General features: G+C 40.6%; 1 long non-coding RNA gene across 2 annotated transcripts; it reads left to right on the forward strand.

Annotated features, from left to right (window-relative positions):
• Positions 1–541: 541 nt before the first annotated feature.
• On the forward strand, positions 542–10857 carry LOC135215197 (uncharacterized). Of its 2 annotated transcripts, none has more exons than XR_010314612.1 (3): positions 542–707; positions 792–911; positions 10568–10857. It is a non-coding gene; the product is annotated as an uncharacterized LOC135215197 (long non-coding RNA). The 2 variants fall into 2 exon arrangements; XR_010314611.1 differs by having other exon boundaries at positions 542–700.
• Positions 10858–11857: the final 1000 nt, after the last annotated feature.

Genomic DNA, 11857 nt, shown 5'->3' on the forward strand with positions numbered 1-11857 from the left:
GTGATGTTTAAGTTTTAGTAAATGGTTAAAAGAGAGAGAGAGAGAGAGAGAGAGAGAGAGAGAGAGAGAGAGAGAGAGAGAGAGAGAGAGAGATTTAGCAAGGGAATTTACATAATATTTTTTATAATTATGTTCGAAAGTCGTGAATAGCTGAGTACGATTCTCTGCGCACTCGCGCTTCCAAATCATTGTGGAGCTTTAGTTAAAATTCTGGCTCTGCCTGGTCTAGCAGATTTTATTTTGATTTCCTTATCTTCCTTCGTGCAATGGGATGGACAATTACTGGCCATGAAATAAAAAAATTCAATGGTTTGTCTATTTGAAGGTGTTACTATTTGAATAAACGATATGTGCAACGGAAGTGAATGGTTAAATAAAAATATGAGATAAAATGTTCACCATACGTATATAACACCATCTATTGAGAAATATATCAAGGGTTCCAAAGCTTGGCACTTCTATAACACCTTCGGTAAAGCATCCTTGCTTGCTTGTGGACAACAGTTACGTTTTCTCTGTCAGAGTTTAGATTTTTAAGAAAATCCCTGCGGAATTAGTTTTGCACTAGGGTGGAACCTCTTGTTAATTTAGTGAACGATTTAAGTCTGTAGGAAGCTTGCCCAATTTTCAGAAGCTTGTCCGGCGTTAGTGGCTCGTGTTTCTGAACGAGGTTTTTAAGGCAGAAACCGTTTTATCTTTGGTTAGTTGTAAGTAGTTGCAATATTTTGAATTTTAGTGGTAATTAGCATATACTTTAATCAAATGGTTTCCTAATTTAAATTGTTTTACAGGTATGGCGTGTAAGTTTTACTTTTGTGACTTTGTGAATTTGGAGTTTTCGGATTTAAGTGAAGTAAGTGTTAAGAGTACTTAAAGCATCAGTGGGCTTCCAATAACTTTTCCACAGAAAGGTAAGAACTTTTTTTTTTTTTTTTTTTGGGTTAAGACTTCCTTGTCATTTTTGGACACTATGAATCTCCTTATTCGAAGCCGTTTTTTGTAGCTAGGCTGTAGTGAATTTCCGAAAAATTCTGTAAGGTTCAGTTTATAAATTTTTTAAAGATCGGGAAGTATTTAAATTCTGTGAGAAGTTTGAGACTGTTTTTGTTTAAAGTTCTCAAAATAGTTCTTTTAGAAAAAAAAAACTTTCTAAACTAGACTATATAGTCTTGCGTCTGTAATATTTTTTTCTAGTTTATGAACTTTGGATGAACGCAAGTTCGAGAGTTTGGCCTAAAATTTTAGTTTCTGATAATTTTGAAGGCAGCTTCTGCCCAAGTGGGACAGTACAGATTGTAATTGCATACATAATTTGTAAGGTTTTTATCACTTTACCAAGGCTATCTATTAATGTTTAAATATATCGGGACATTTGACAACTTTTAAGCCTTCAGTCAGCTTAAATACTGTATGCTAAGAAAAATTAATTTGTTCATGAAACTTACCTGTCAGATATATATAGACTGTATTTTCTGAAGTCCGACAGAAATTCAAAAACTTCCGGCACACACAGTGGTCGGCCAGGTGGTTAGTACCCATTCCCGCCGCTGGGAGGCGGGTATCAGGAACCAGTCCCATTTTTCTATTCATAATTTTTCTGTCGCCGGTGCTGGAAACCCACCTGTTTTCAGTACCTCCGTCTTAGGATTTTTGGAAACTTCATGGCCGCTAAATATCCTAATTGTCTTTTGATTTATTGACTTGGATTTGTGGCTAGGCATACGCTATCTTAAATTGTTTTGAATATGATTCATTTTTGTATATCTGAATCTAGTTAGGCTAGTTTCAGAGGGTGTTGTTCTGCTAAGATAGGGTGTGGCTACCGAAAGCTTCGGTAGTTCCGCACTCGATATGCACGAGGGCTATGTGTCTTGCTTCTTTGTTGAGTGGTGAAAAGTGCTACTTCTGTAGTTGTTACTCCTAACCCTGTAAGTGTTGCCTTCGGGCCCTAAACAGTTTCTGTAGAGGGTATTGACCTTTCTCTGATACTCTATCGATTCGTAACTTAGAATCGAAAGTGCTGGCTTTGGAGAGCAAAAGTGAAGTGGCTAAGTGCAGTGACAGTGCCCCTTGTGTAGTGGAGGGTGCGTCAGATCGGCCTTATTTCGCCTCTAGGCCGGACCTCTGCTTGACTCCCAGGAACAGGGAGAGAGCATGTCGAAAGCCGAAGAGGGTTACGAGGAACTCCGATCTGACGTGCCTTCGGCAGACCTGAAGTTACTCCCAGCTGCCAAAGTGCGTGCACGAATCCTGAAGGATTGCTTCTCGTCCTCCAGAAGCGTCCTCCCTGCGCCAGGGTTTGGAGCTTTCGGAAGGACTCGCGCCCTCTAAATAGAAGCTTTATAGAAGAGGACGTTTCACGTCCTCTCTCTCTCTCTCGTCATGCGTTGCAGTGAGAAGTAAGAAGGCGAACGTCGCCTGAACTCGTGTACGTCTTTCCACCGAGAAAAGGGGTAAAGCAAGTCATATTAGCAGGACGCTTTTGAGCGCGGACGTCCTAGCTTTGTTGCTGTGAGAATAAGAAGGCGTTCCTCGCCCCGCGTATTCTCACACGATCAACCCTTCACCTGAGACTGCTTCGTGCAGTCGGTTTTTCTCTCCGAGATGTCTAATGCTCTTCCCTGAAGGCAGTTTCGCTTGCATTGACGCCTGTCAGGAGCGTGACGCTTTTCTGCACGCTTTTTTTTTTTTTGTTGACGCTCGGCTTGGACGGGACGTTCGGATGGACGCCAGGCGCGCGCGCGGGTGCACGCCAAGCGCGCACCAGTACGCGCCGAGGCCGAGCGCACGCCAGTGGATACCGAGCGCGAGCGGCGCGCGCCGAGAGTGCTCGCTGCTCGCCAGTGGACTGCCGAGCGGGCGCGCCCGAGAGTTGCTGCGCTGCTCGCCAATGGAAACGCCGAGCGTGCTCGCTGCTAGTCAGTGGACGCCGAGCGCGCACGCCAGGTGTGTCGCCTGGCTGAACGTTTCTGTTGAAGTCTTCAAGCTGATTTGGGCCTAAAGATTTTTTTACCTAACTTCGGTGATCCCTTCTACATCGCCTGCGAAGAATGTGAAGTAAGCAGTGCTTCGGAGGAAGCTTAAAGTGAAAAGGCAAACTTCGTTTCGAAACCCAGCAAGACCACGGGTTTTCGTGAATTATAGAGGTCTTTGTCAGTAATATTGCTTTTCGTAAAGTCCAGGATTGGATGGAGTTTATGGAAAGCTCAAGGAAAGATCTCTTTTGCTCTACCGCAGTCAAGACTTTGCGGTAAGGCAGCTATGTTATGTAAAAGCTCGACGTCCTGCGCGTCAGGACTCTCGGCAACGTTCAGTAGGATTCTTGCAGGTCACTCATCAAAAGGAGGAAAGCGCAAGACAGGACTTCCTTTGCCATACTGCCAATAAATTTTGATACGGAGAGGAAGCTGGTTGGAGAGTTTCTTCCTCTTCCCAGGATAATTTTGCAAGCTTTTTAGCCCATCTGAAAGGGCTTTTCAGATGATAGATTTGTTAGTTCCTAGTCGGGACTTACGCTGCCGAATTGAACATCGTCGTTCTACCTGTCGTAAGCCGTCTCTTAACAGGATTCTTGCCCCTTCCTCGTTTGAGACGGAATCGGAAATAAAATGCTCGACTTCCTGGATTACGTTTTGTCAATTCAGTGAATTTCCCCCATTGACAATATACTATCGTTTTGTCAAGTAAGTGTATCCCCTCATTGACAAATTATCTCTTTGTCCCGTAAATGGGGTTAGTTCTCATTGACAAACTTCTCATTAACTTTATATTGCGTAAGCGGATAAGCTCTTATTGACAAGATTCGGAAGAGCTCTCATTCATCATTCGCAGACTCGTACAAGAAATAGACTTGTAGACTACGTCAATGAACGCTTATGTCCAATAACATAAGAAGCTTGAGCTGTCCGCTTCAATTCTCTTGAGTTTTGTTTATGAACTTGCCTGTCAGATATGTATGTAGCTGTATTTCCGAATTCAGCTATAGTATATATATCTGCCAGGTAAAGTTATGAAAACTTTATTGCAATATAATATCATATTTTGCCTTGCGTTATTTTACTACTGTTGGCTCAAGTCATATACGCTTGCTGTAGTTACCTCTTCGGATGGCAACCGAGAGGTCTATTGTCTATTAATTTAAGGACATTTAATCGTTACTCCCTGCAGCCTTCCAGGAGTTTCCGATTTATCTTTTACCGTTGTATGGTAGTGTTATGACGACACAAACGCATCTATATATTTAGCGTTTTCTGTTTCGCTTAAATATACCAGCTTGAGAGTCTCTTTATCTAACTAAAAATTACGGACCTATTTCTTCGTAGAATAGGGTAGCTGGCAACCCAGGCATAAAGTTAAGAGCGACGATCGTAAGCTGCTGCTGTCACTGCCTCTCCGCCAGTCCAAACGAAGGCAGTAACCACTCGTTCGCTGTCATGCGCTGTAGGTTACGTCTCTCTCTCCTCGGGATTGACTGAACTAACAGTATCTCTGTGCTGGCAGTTACGTCTCTCTCTCTCCTGCGGATTGACTGACTAACTGTATCTCTGCCCTACAATCACGGACTTTAGCCTAAGATTGAGGGGATTTCTTACATTGAATGAATAAACATTGCATTCGTTTTTGCCTTACTATGTTCTCAGAGATATCGCTTACTCCTTTCGGTGCTCGTTACCGCACGGTATAGGACTACGAGTCTACCGCAACATTTCACTATTATATGCTCTCCTGCTTAGGCAAAGCGCAGCCTTTTTAGGGAAGTAAACATACTGTTTGTGAGGGAATGGATGAGCTTGCTGGGGACCATTTCCTTCCTAAAGAAGTTTGTTTCCCGAATAGACTGCAATTCAGACCTCTACAGTTTTTTTCCTACCGGGAAACTGAAATTTTATTAAAGATCTAGGAATGATTCTGAACATCTCTCGGTGCGTTAAGTATCAACTTGAGGTGATAGAAAGAAGGTGCCGGACATCTGGAGAGGGTTCAGATGTCCTGGATCATAATCTGAAAGAAGTGGAAGCAAATTCCTGTCCGTCCCTCCAGTCCTGGAAACGAGTTTTTGAACCAGTGGTCCATATCAACTCTGATCTTCCACAGCTCTCTCATATCTTAGGAAGTATCTTCTCTCGGTCCCTGTTCGGGGTTTACGAGAAAGAGCCTATTATAACAACAGACGTAGAATGTAACGATCCTCTATAGAGGTTCGTTACAGGATTGCAAAAGTCCGTACGAATCGTCTCGATCGACGGCAGCAACTACTGACTTCCGAGTGGAATCTTTCTTTAGAAGTATGTTGAGAGTTATGGAGACTTTAGGGACGTCCTTTCATACATCTCTTCGCTATGATATTGAACAGGGATGGATGTTTAGTCTTTTTTCCCCTTTTTCAACGCTTAGGAAATGTAATAAGATGATTTATACATCACAGGGAGCGACAATGACGCTAATCGCCCCATGTTGGCCTTCAAGATCCTAGATCAGAGGTCACCCCCCCGATCGCTTCCTTCCAAGGACCTTTTCCGAGAGAGTCGGTCTACTTTAACACGAAAGGTACCTTAACCTCTCCGCTCTTGAGTCTGACTACGTTCAGACTATCGAGATGTTGACAGCATAAGATTGCCGTCTTCCCTTTCCATTTGAAGAATGGGATAAGCTGGCAGTCACAACTATTAAAGAATACGCAAATATGTTGTTGACGGGCCTTTGGGCTCAGAGATTTGCTTCTGTCAAACAACAAAGCCCTTCACGATCTTTGAGTTCTGTGGAATCTCGAAACTCGCTCACCATCTACTTTTTGTCTCACCTGTTTTCTCGGAGTCAGACACTCGTGCGAGATCAGTAGACACATAGTCCCGCCCTGAGTTTCTTGTTGACGAAGTCGGTTGCGTTTACACACCCCCGATGATCGTTTAACATGAGACCAGGTTGGACTGTCAGGCATTCGTCCTTCGGGACTGAATCGCCTTTTTGCTCCTCGCTCCTTTCTCCTGGCACCAGAAGCTCGAGTCAGGAGTGGCTCAGGAGTTGATTCACTAACGACGTTGGGTTGCGTTCATACCACAAGGTTTGCTTAGCTTGAATCGCCCAGGCAGTCCAGACACTCATCCTTCAGCGCAAGAAATAGTGGCCTTAATGGTCTTCATGGTACAGCCTTGCTGTCCTTGTGCGTCTGACTGGTCAACTGGTCGGTCACCTGACTTTAGTACAGACTGACTGACTGTGCATGTCCAGATCGAAGCTTTCAATATGGAACTTAGACATAGTCTGAAGTTCTTGATGTCAAAGCATTCGAACATCTCCTACCTGTTAACTTCTTGCACGTGATCAGGAAGGCCCTTTCTCTAACCACCCTAGATACGACAAAGAGGTTAGTGAGTTTTCAGCCATCGTCAGAAGTTTTGGCATTAGAGAACACAAGGGGTGCGTTCTCTAAGCCTTCCGTTGTGGCCTAAGAATGGAAACCCGTCTTGTTCTTGGGCCAGGAGCTTGGAATCAAGGATGGCACAAGTTATTGGGCAGGAGCCAGAGAGAGTCCTGTGCCCTGTCAGGTCTCTCAAGTTTTATCTACATAAAACTCAAGAAAGTCGAAGTCGTACGGACAATCTGCAGTGTTCCGAAAAGACCAGACTTGCCCATATCGAAGAACACCCTGGCTTTATTGTTAAGGAGTTCTTTCAAAAAAGCTCCTTCATTGTGTTGGCACAAAGATTTGAAATCTTTTGATTTGAATGCTCACGAGGTGAGGGCGCGGCCTCGGAAGCATTTCAACAGAGCATGGCACTCAGCAACATCCTGAGTACCATGTTTTAGCGAAGCAACTCTGTGTTCAATTCACACTAGATCCCTGCGAGATGTGAAGATGACATATGAGATCTGCTGCTCGCTAGGGCCATACGTGTCTGCAGACACAATCTTGGGGGCAAGTAGTACCACTCATCCTATCCTGTAGAAAATGGTTAGAAGAGCTCTTAATTTAGTAGTTGAGTCGCCGACAACGGTGACTTCTTAACTCTTAAGCCTTAGTTAACACACCTTAACTTGGCTAGGTTGGTCAGGTGGTGATATATTTTTTATATATATATTTATTTTACTTCTTAGCCCTCATGGTATGGTCAATATGGTCTACGTCACGTCGTGGTCTCGCCCCTGTTGACAGATCATCTGGAGTGCACCAGCTATATAGGTCTCTACCTCGCTGGCAACTCTAGTAGCACAAGCAGACTTACGTGGCAATAACCACGAAGCCAGCAATGCTAACAGGTGGAACCAAGATGTAAATCATCTGCATGCATTTTTCCCAAAATCCTTCTATTCTGTCCCTTCCCACCTCCAACGGTGGATTCAGCTATATATATATCTGACAGGTAAGTTTCATGAACAAAATGATATTGTTATGATACATAAAGTTTGTTCATACTTACCTGGCAGATATATATAATTAAGTACCCACCCACCTCCCCTCAGGGGACAGTGGAAATAAAAATTATGAATAGAAAATGGGACTGGTTCCTGATACCCGCCTCCCAGCGGCGGGAATGGGTACTAACCACCTGGCCGACCACTGTGTGTGCCGGAAGTTTTTGAATTTCTGTCGGACTTCAGAAAATACAGCTATATATATATCTGCCAGGTAAGTATGAACAAACTTTATTGTATCATAACAATATCATGTTTATAATGTTACTTGCAGCAGTTTAGTTTGAGGTTACTAAAGCGATCCCGAAGCTTTGCACTTTTCAGTTACTCTTAACTTTTTGAAAATAAAGGTATTGATTAATACTTTTATTTTCACTCCTACAACTTGCGTTTGCAAACACTCCTACAACTGCGTTTGCAGTTGTAGGAGTGTTTGAAGATTTGGTTTCTTTTTAAAGGTTTGCCGTTTTAAATTTCTTGAAGGTTGTTCTTTGCTATTAGTTTAAACGTCTTTGCTAATTCAAAGTGTTGCTCTTTTAAACTTTGTATTAATCTTTTTAGACTTTGTATTCATCATTTTAAACATTGTATTCATCTTTGTAACGTTAAACTTTTATGTTAAACTTGTATGTTAAACCTTTGCAAATTTAAATGTTTTTGAAGTCTTTCGCTGTTTTTAAATTTAAAGTCTGTTGCTATGTTAACTTTTTCCATTCAAATTTTAAAGTCTCTGTTAGTCTTGCTTGTATAAGTTTTAACGTACTTTGCGAATCTAAATTTTAACCTCTTTGCTATGTTAGTCTTATTTAAGTTTTTAAAGTCTGTTAGTCTTGCTTGTATAAGTTTTAACGTACTTTGCGAAATCTAAATTTTAACCTCTTTGCTATGTTAGTCTTATTTAAGTTTTTAGTCTTTAAAGTTTGAAACTTATTTGAAACTTATTTGAAACTTATTTGAAACTTATTTGAAACTTATTTGAAACTTATTTGCTGTTAACGTTTTGCTATTTGAAACTTATTTGAAACTTATTTGCTGTTAAACGTTTTGGCTATTTGGGAAAAAACTTTATTTGGCTTTTGTTTAACGTGGCTATTTGAAACTTATTTGAAACTTATTTGCTGTTAACGTTTTGCTATTTGAAACTTATTTGAAACTTATTTGCCATTAAGTTTAACTTTTAAGTTTTAGCATCTTTGCTATATTAGTTTGGTTTTAAGATATTTGTGAAAGATTTGGTTTTAACATCTTGCCTATGTTAAACTTTGCCATGTTAAAGTTCCAACGTGTTTGCCATTAAGATTTTTGCCCTTCGTTTGTTTTGCAGTTTTAATTTTAATTTTGCGAATATTAAACAGTTTAAAATGTCCCCATATCCCGTGTTCCAAGTCCACCTTTGCCAGGTGGCTTTGCTGCCTTGGCAAAGGTGGACTTCTAATTGTACATGGCAGACTTAGTCTGCCATGTACATTTGGAACCTACCCTAAAAGTTCATTCCTTTTCAGGTTACTCACTGGTTATGTTTAAAGGGGTCTTGGATGTAGTGTTTGGCAGCTTGTCAGGTATTTTGGGGGAATTAGATGAAAGTTTGAAAACTAGAAAATTTAGTTTCTGGTTAATGTTAGGGTCCCTGAAAAATACATGTAAAATAATACTAGACATTAGTGCAGATCAGTCAAGATTATAATTTTTTAGTATTCCAGAACTTTTATTTTCTTTAGATTTAATTTAGTTTTCTTAATTTAGTTTCTCAATTTTCAGTTTATGCCAGGTTTTTTAAGTTGGATATTAATCTTGTTTGGCATTCATGGGCTAATATGAACGGAAAATCTATGACATTGTTAGCAATTCTAGTTAAATACAAGATTAAGCTGAAAGTGTAATAATCCTGATTGGAATAAATTAGTTTGCTAATGTATGACCATGTAAAATAGTTCTTATACTTATCAGTGTTAAGTGTGCATTTGCTATGTCTGGTAATGTATAGGCTTTTAATTCTTTGGTGATGCTATAGTATTTTAAACTCTGGTTGCTTGTCAACCAAATCCCTCGTATAGCTGGTATGTGGCCCTTATTGGTAGAAAACTCAATTTACTGAGAGGCATGCAGATGTCTGCTGCCTTAACTTGAACAAAGTGCAGGTTTTTGGTTGGTTGGTAGCTCAGTACTTGACTTGTTTGCAAACCTCCAGATATTTGGCACCTGAATTACTACTCTGGTATGTGCAGACATCTTTATTTACTGCCCTTGTCTGTGCACTTCGGTTCCTTGGCACTTTATTTACTTCCCGTTATTTGGCGCTTGAATTACTGCCCTTATCTTGGCACTTTGGGTCCTTTGCTCTGTTTTTATCTGTGCACTTATCTGCCCACTTTAGTTTCTTGAATTTAAATACTGCTCCTCTGAGAACTTGGGCTCTTCTGAATTGTATCACTGCTCACGAATTTAGACTTCAGTTACTGCATTTGCATGTGCAGACCTCTGGTTACTTAGCAGTTCAGGTAATACTGCATTTTCACTTAAATTCCTGCAATTTGTGCTGGTCTCTGGTTTCCTGATATTTTAATCACTGCAAATGGATTTGCAGATCTCTAGTTAAATTTCACCTCAATTGCTGCACTAGTACGTGGAAATCTGTATCTAACTGGCTTTTAAATTACGGTACAATGCAGAAGTTTTATTACAAAGTACTTTGACTGCTGCACTCTTTAATTAATATGCTGTACTATGGGTTAATCGATAATTTGCTGTTCCCTCTTGAGATATAAAATTTAATGCTGGTCTGTTTATGGTTACCTTTAAGAGCAGATTTTAAAGGATTAACCAGGCCGGTTTTAAGTTTCAATTGCAGTGGATCCAAATCGTTGAGCACTCTTGTCCACGTTCGTTTTTCACTTAAAATATGTCAGTGTGCTACATGCTGTGATTTTAATTAGGGAGTTACTCAGTTTAGTAATTTCAAAATCTTTACTATGCAAGTGGTTCCCAACTTTTTTTTCTTAGCCATGCCCTACCTAATCACCTGTAAAATCCTGATGCCCCGTTTTATATTCACGTGGAGGTAGCCTAAAAGGCCATTAACTTTATCGAATTGGGTCAGCTGTAGGTATACAAAGTTAGTGATTCAAAATTTGCTTAAGGTTTCTTTTCGTCATAGGTCTACCAAAGTGAATGTAGTGTCAAAGGATTTGGAAGTCAGTTGAAGTCAAACCCACATACCATTCTGGCTGAAGGGAGTAACCTGTTTTGAGTGGACCAGTAAAGAAGCAGTTGCTAGGATTTGAAGTGACTGTGAAAAACCATTCCTGGCTGAAGGGCATAACCTGTTTAAGAGTGGACCAGTCCAGCAGCAGTTGCATTGAATGTTAGCCACTTCAGATAATTTGGTTTACTTGGCTTTAATTGGTAACAAGGATTTTCACTTAAGAAAATAAAGTACTTAACTTTTATTTGTTTAATTAGTTTTATGATCCTGGGAATGCTAAAAAAATTAAAAATTTTGAATGTGGTAAGAAATTTGCATATAGTTACTATAAATGACCGGTATGATTAATGATATACAAAATTTGTTAATCTCTGTGAACAGAGGTTAAGAATCTACCATGCCTTTCATTTGTACCAAGACAGTTAAAACTGGGTAATTATGAAATGCTGGGCTTTTAACTTTTAAAAACTTCTCTGGAGAGAGTAGAATAAGAACTCTAAGCCATGGAGGCAGAGGCAGCTAAGGTGTATGAATTTCTCTCCTGGATAAAAAAAATCTGAACAATGTTAACCGTCATTTAAATAAAATTATAAACTTTTTAAAATTTTCTGTACTATAAAAGAAAGCAATCCAGAGCCTTAAAATTTGGCTGGAAAAATTTCCTTCATGAATAGGAGTCTTACTAATTGATAAACATTGTAGTAACCTGGGAACTGACCATATTAAGAAAGGATAACAGGGTTAGGGATTTAAGGCAAAAAGCCTAAAGGATCGGGTAAGAATAAAGATAAAAGGTTCATGGAAGGGTAAGGGTTGTAAAGCAGTATCCCCAAAGGTTAAGGGTTTGGTAAGGGCTGTAAAGGCCTGTCCACACGAGTGGGCCTGATCGGCATGCTCCGGGGTTGATGGGCAAATTCTGGCGGGCTTACCCGTGAATGTTGTCCACACGGGGATAGGGGATGGAGAGGTGGTGTGGTGTGTTCAGTGCTGTACGATAAACATGGTGCCTACCGCAAAGAAGATAATAGTGTAGCATGATAATTGCTTTTTGTGTGATGAAAAAGAAGAGATTATGGTGCAAAGAATGGCTCCGTAAAAGAAATGTATATGGTTAACGTATGTCTGCCAGGGTCGAAGTTCAAGCCATTGGGCTACAAGACCCATCGGGCAATTTGACGGTTTGCCCATCAAGTGTGCCCGTTAGAGGGGAAGTCTGCCGATCAGGCCCGATCGTGTGGACAG

This window comes from Macrobrachium nipponense, chromosome 5, assembly GCF_015104395.2.
Source record: "Macrobrachium nipponense isolate FS-2020 chromosome 5, ASM1510439v2, whole genome shotgun sequence".
Taxonomy (NCBI): domain Eukaryota; kingdom Metazoa; phylum Arthropoda; class Malacostraca; order Decapoda; family Palaemonidae; genus Macrobrachium; species Macrobrachium nipponense.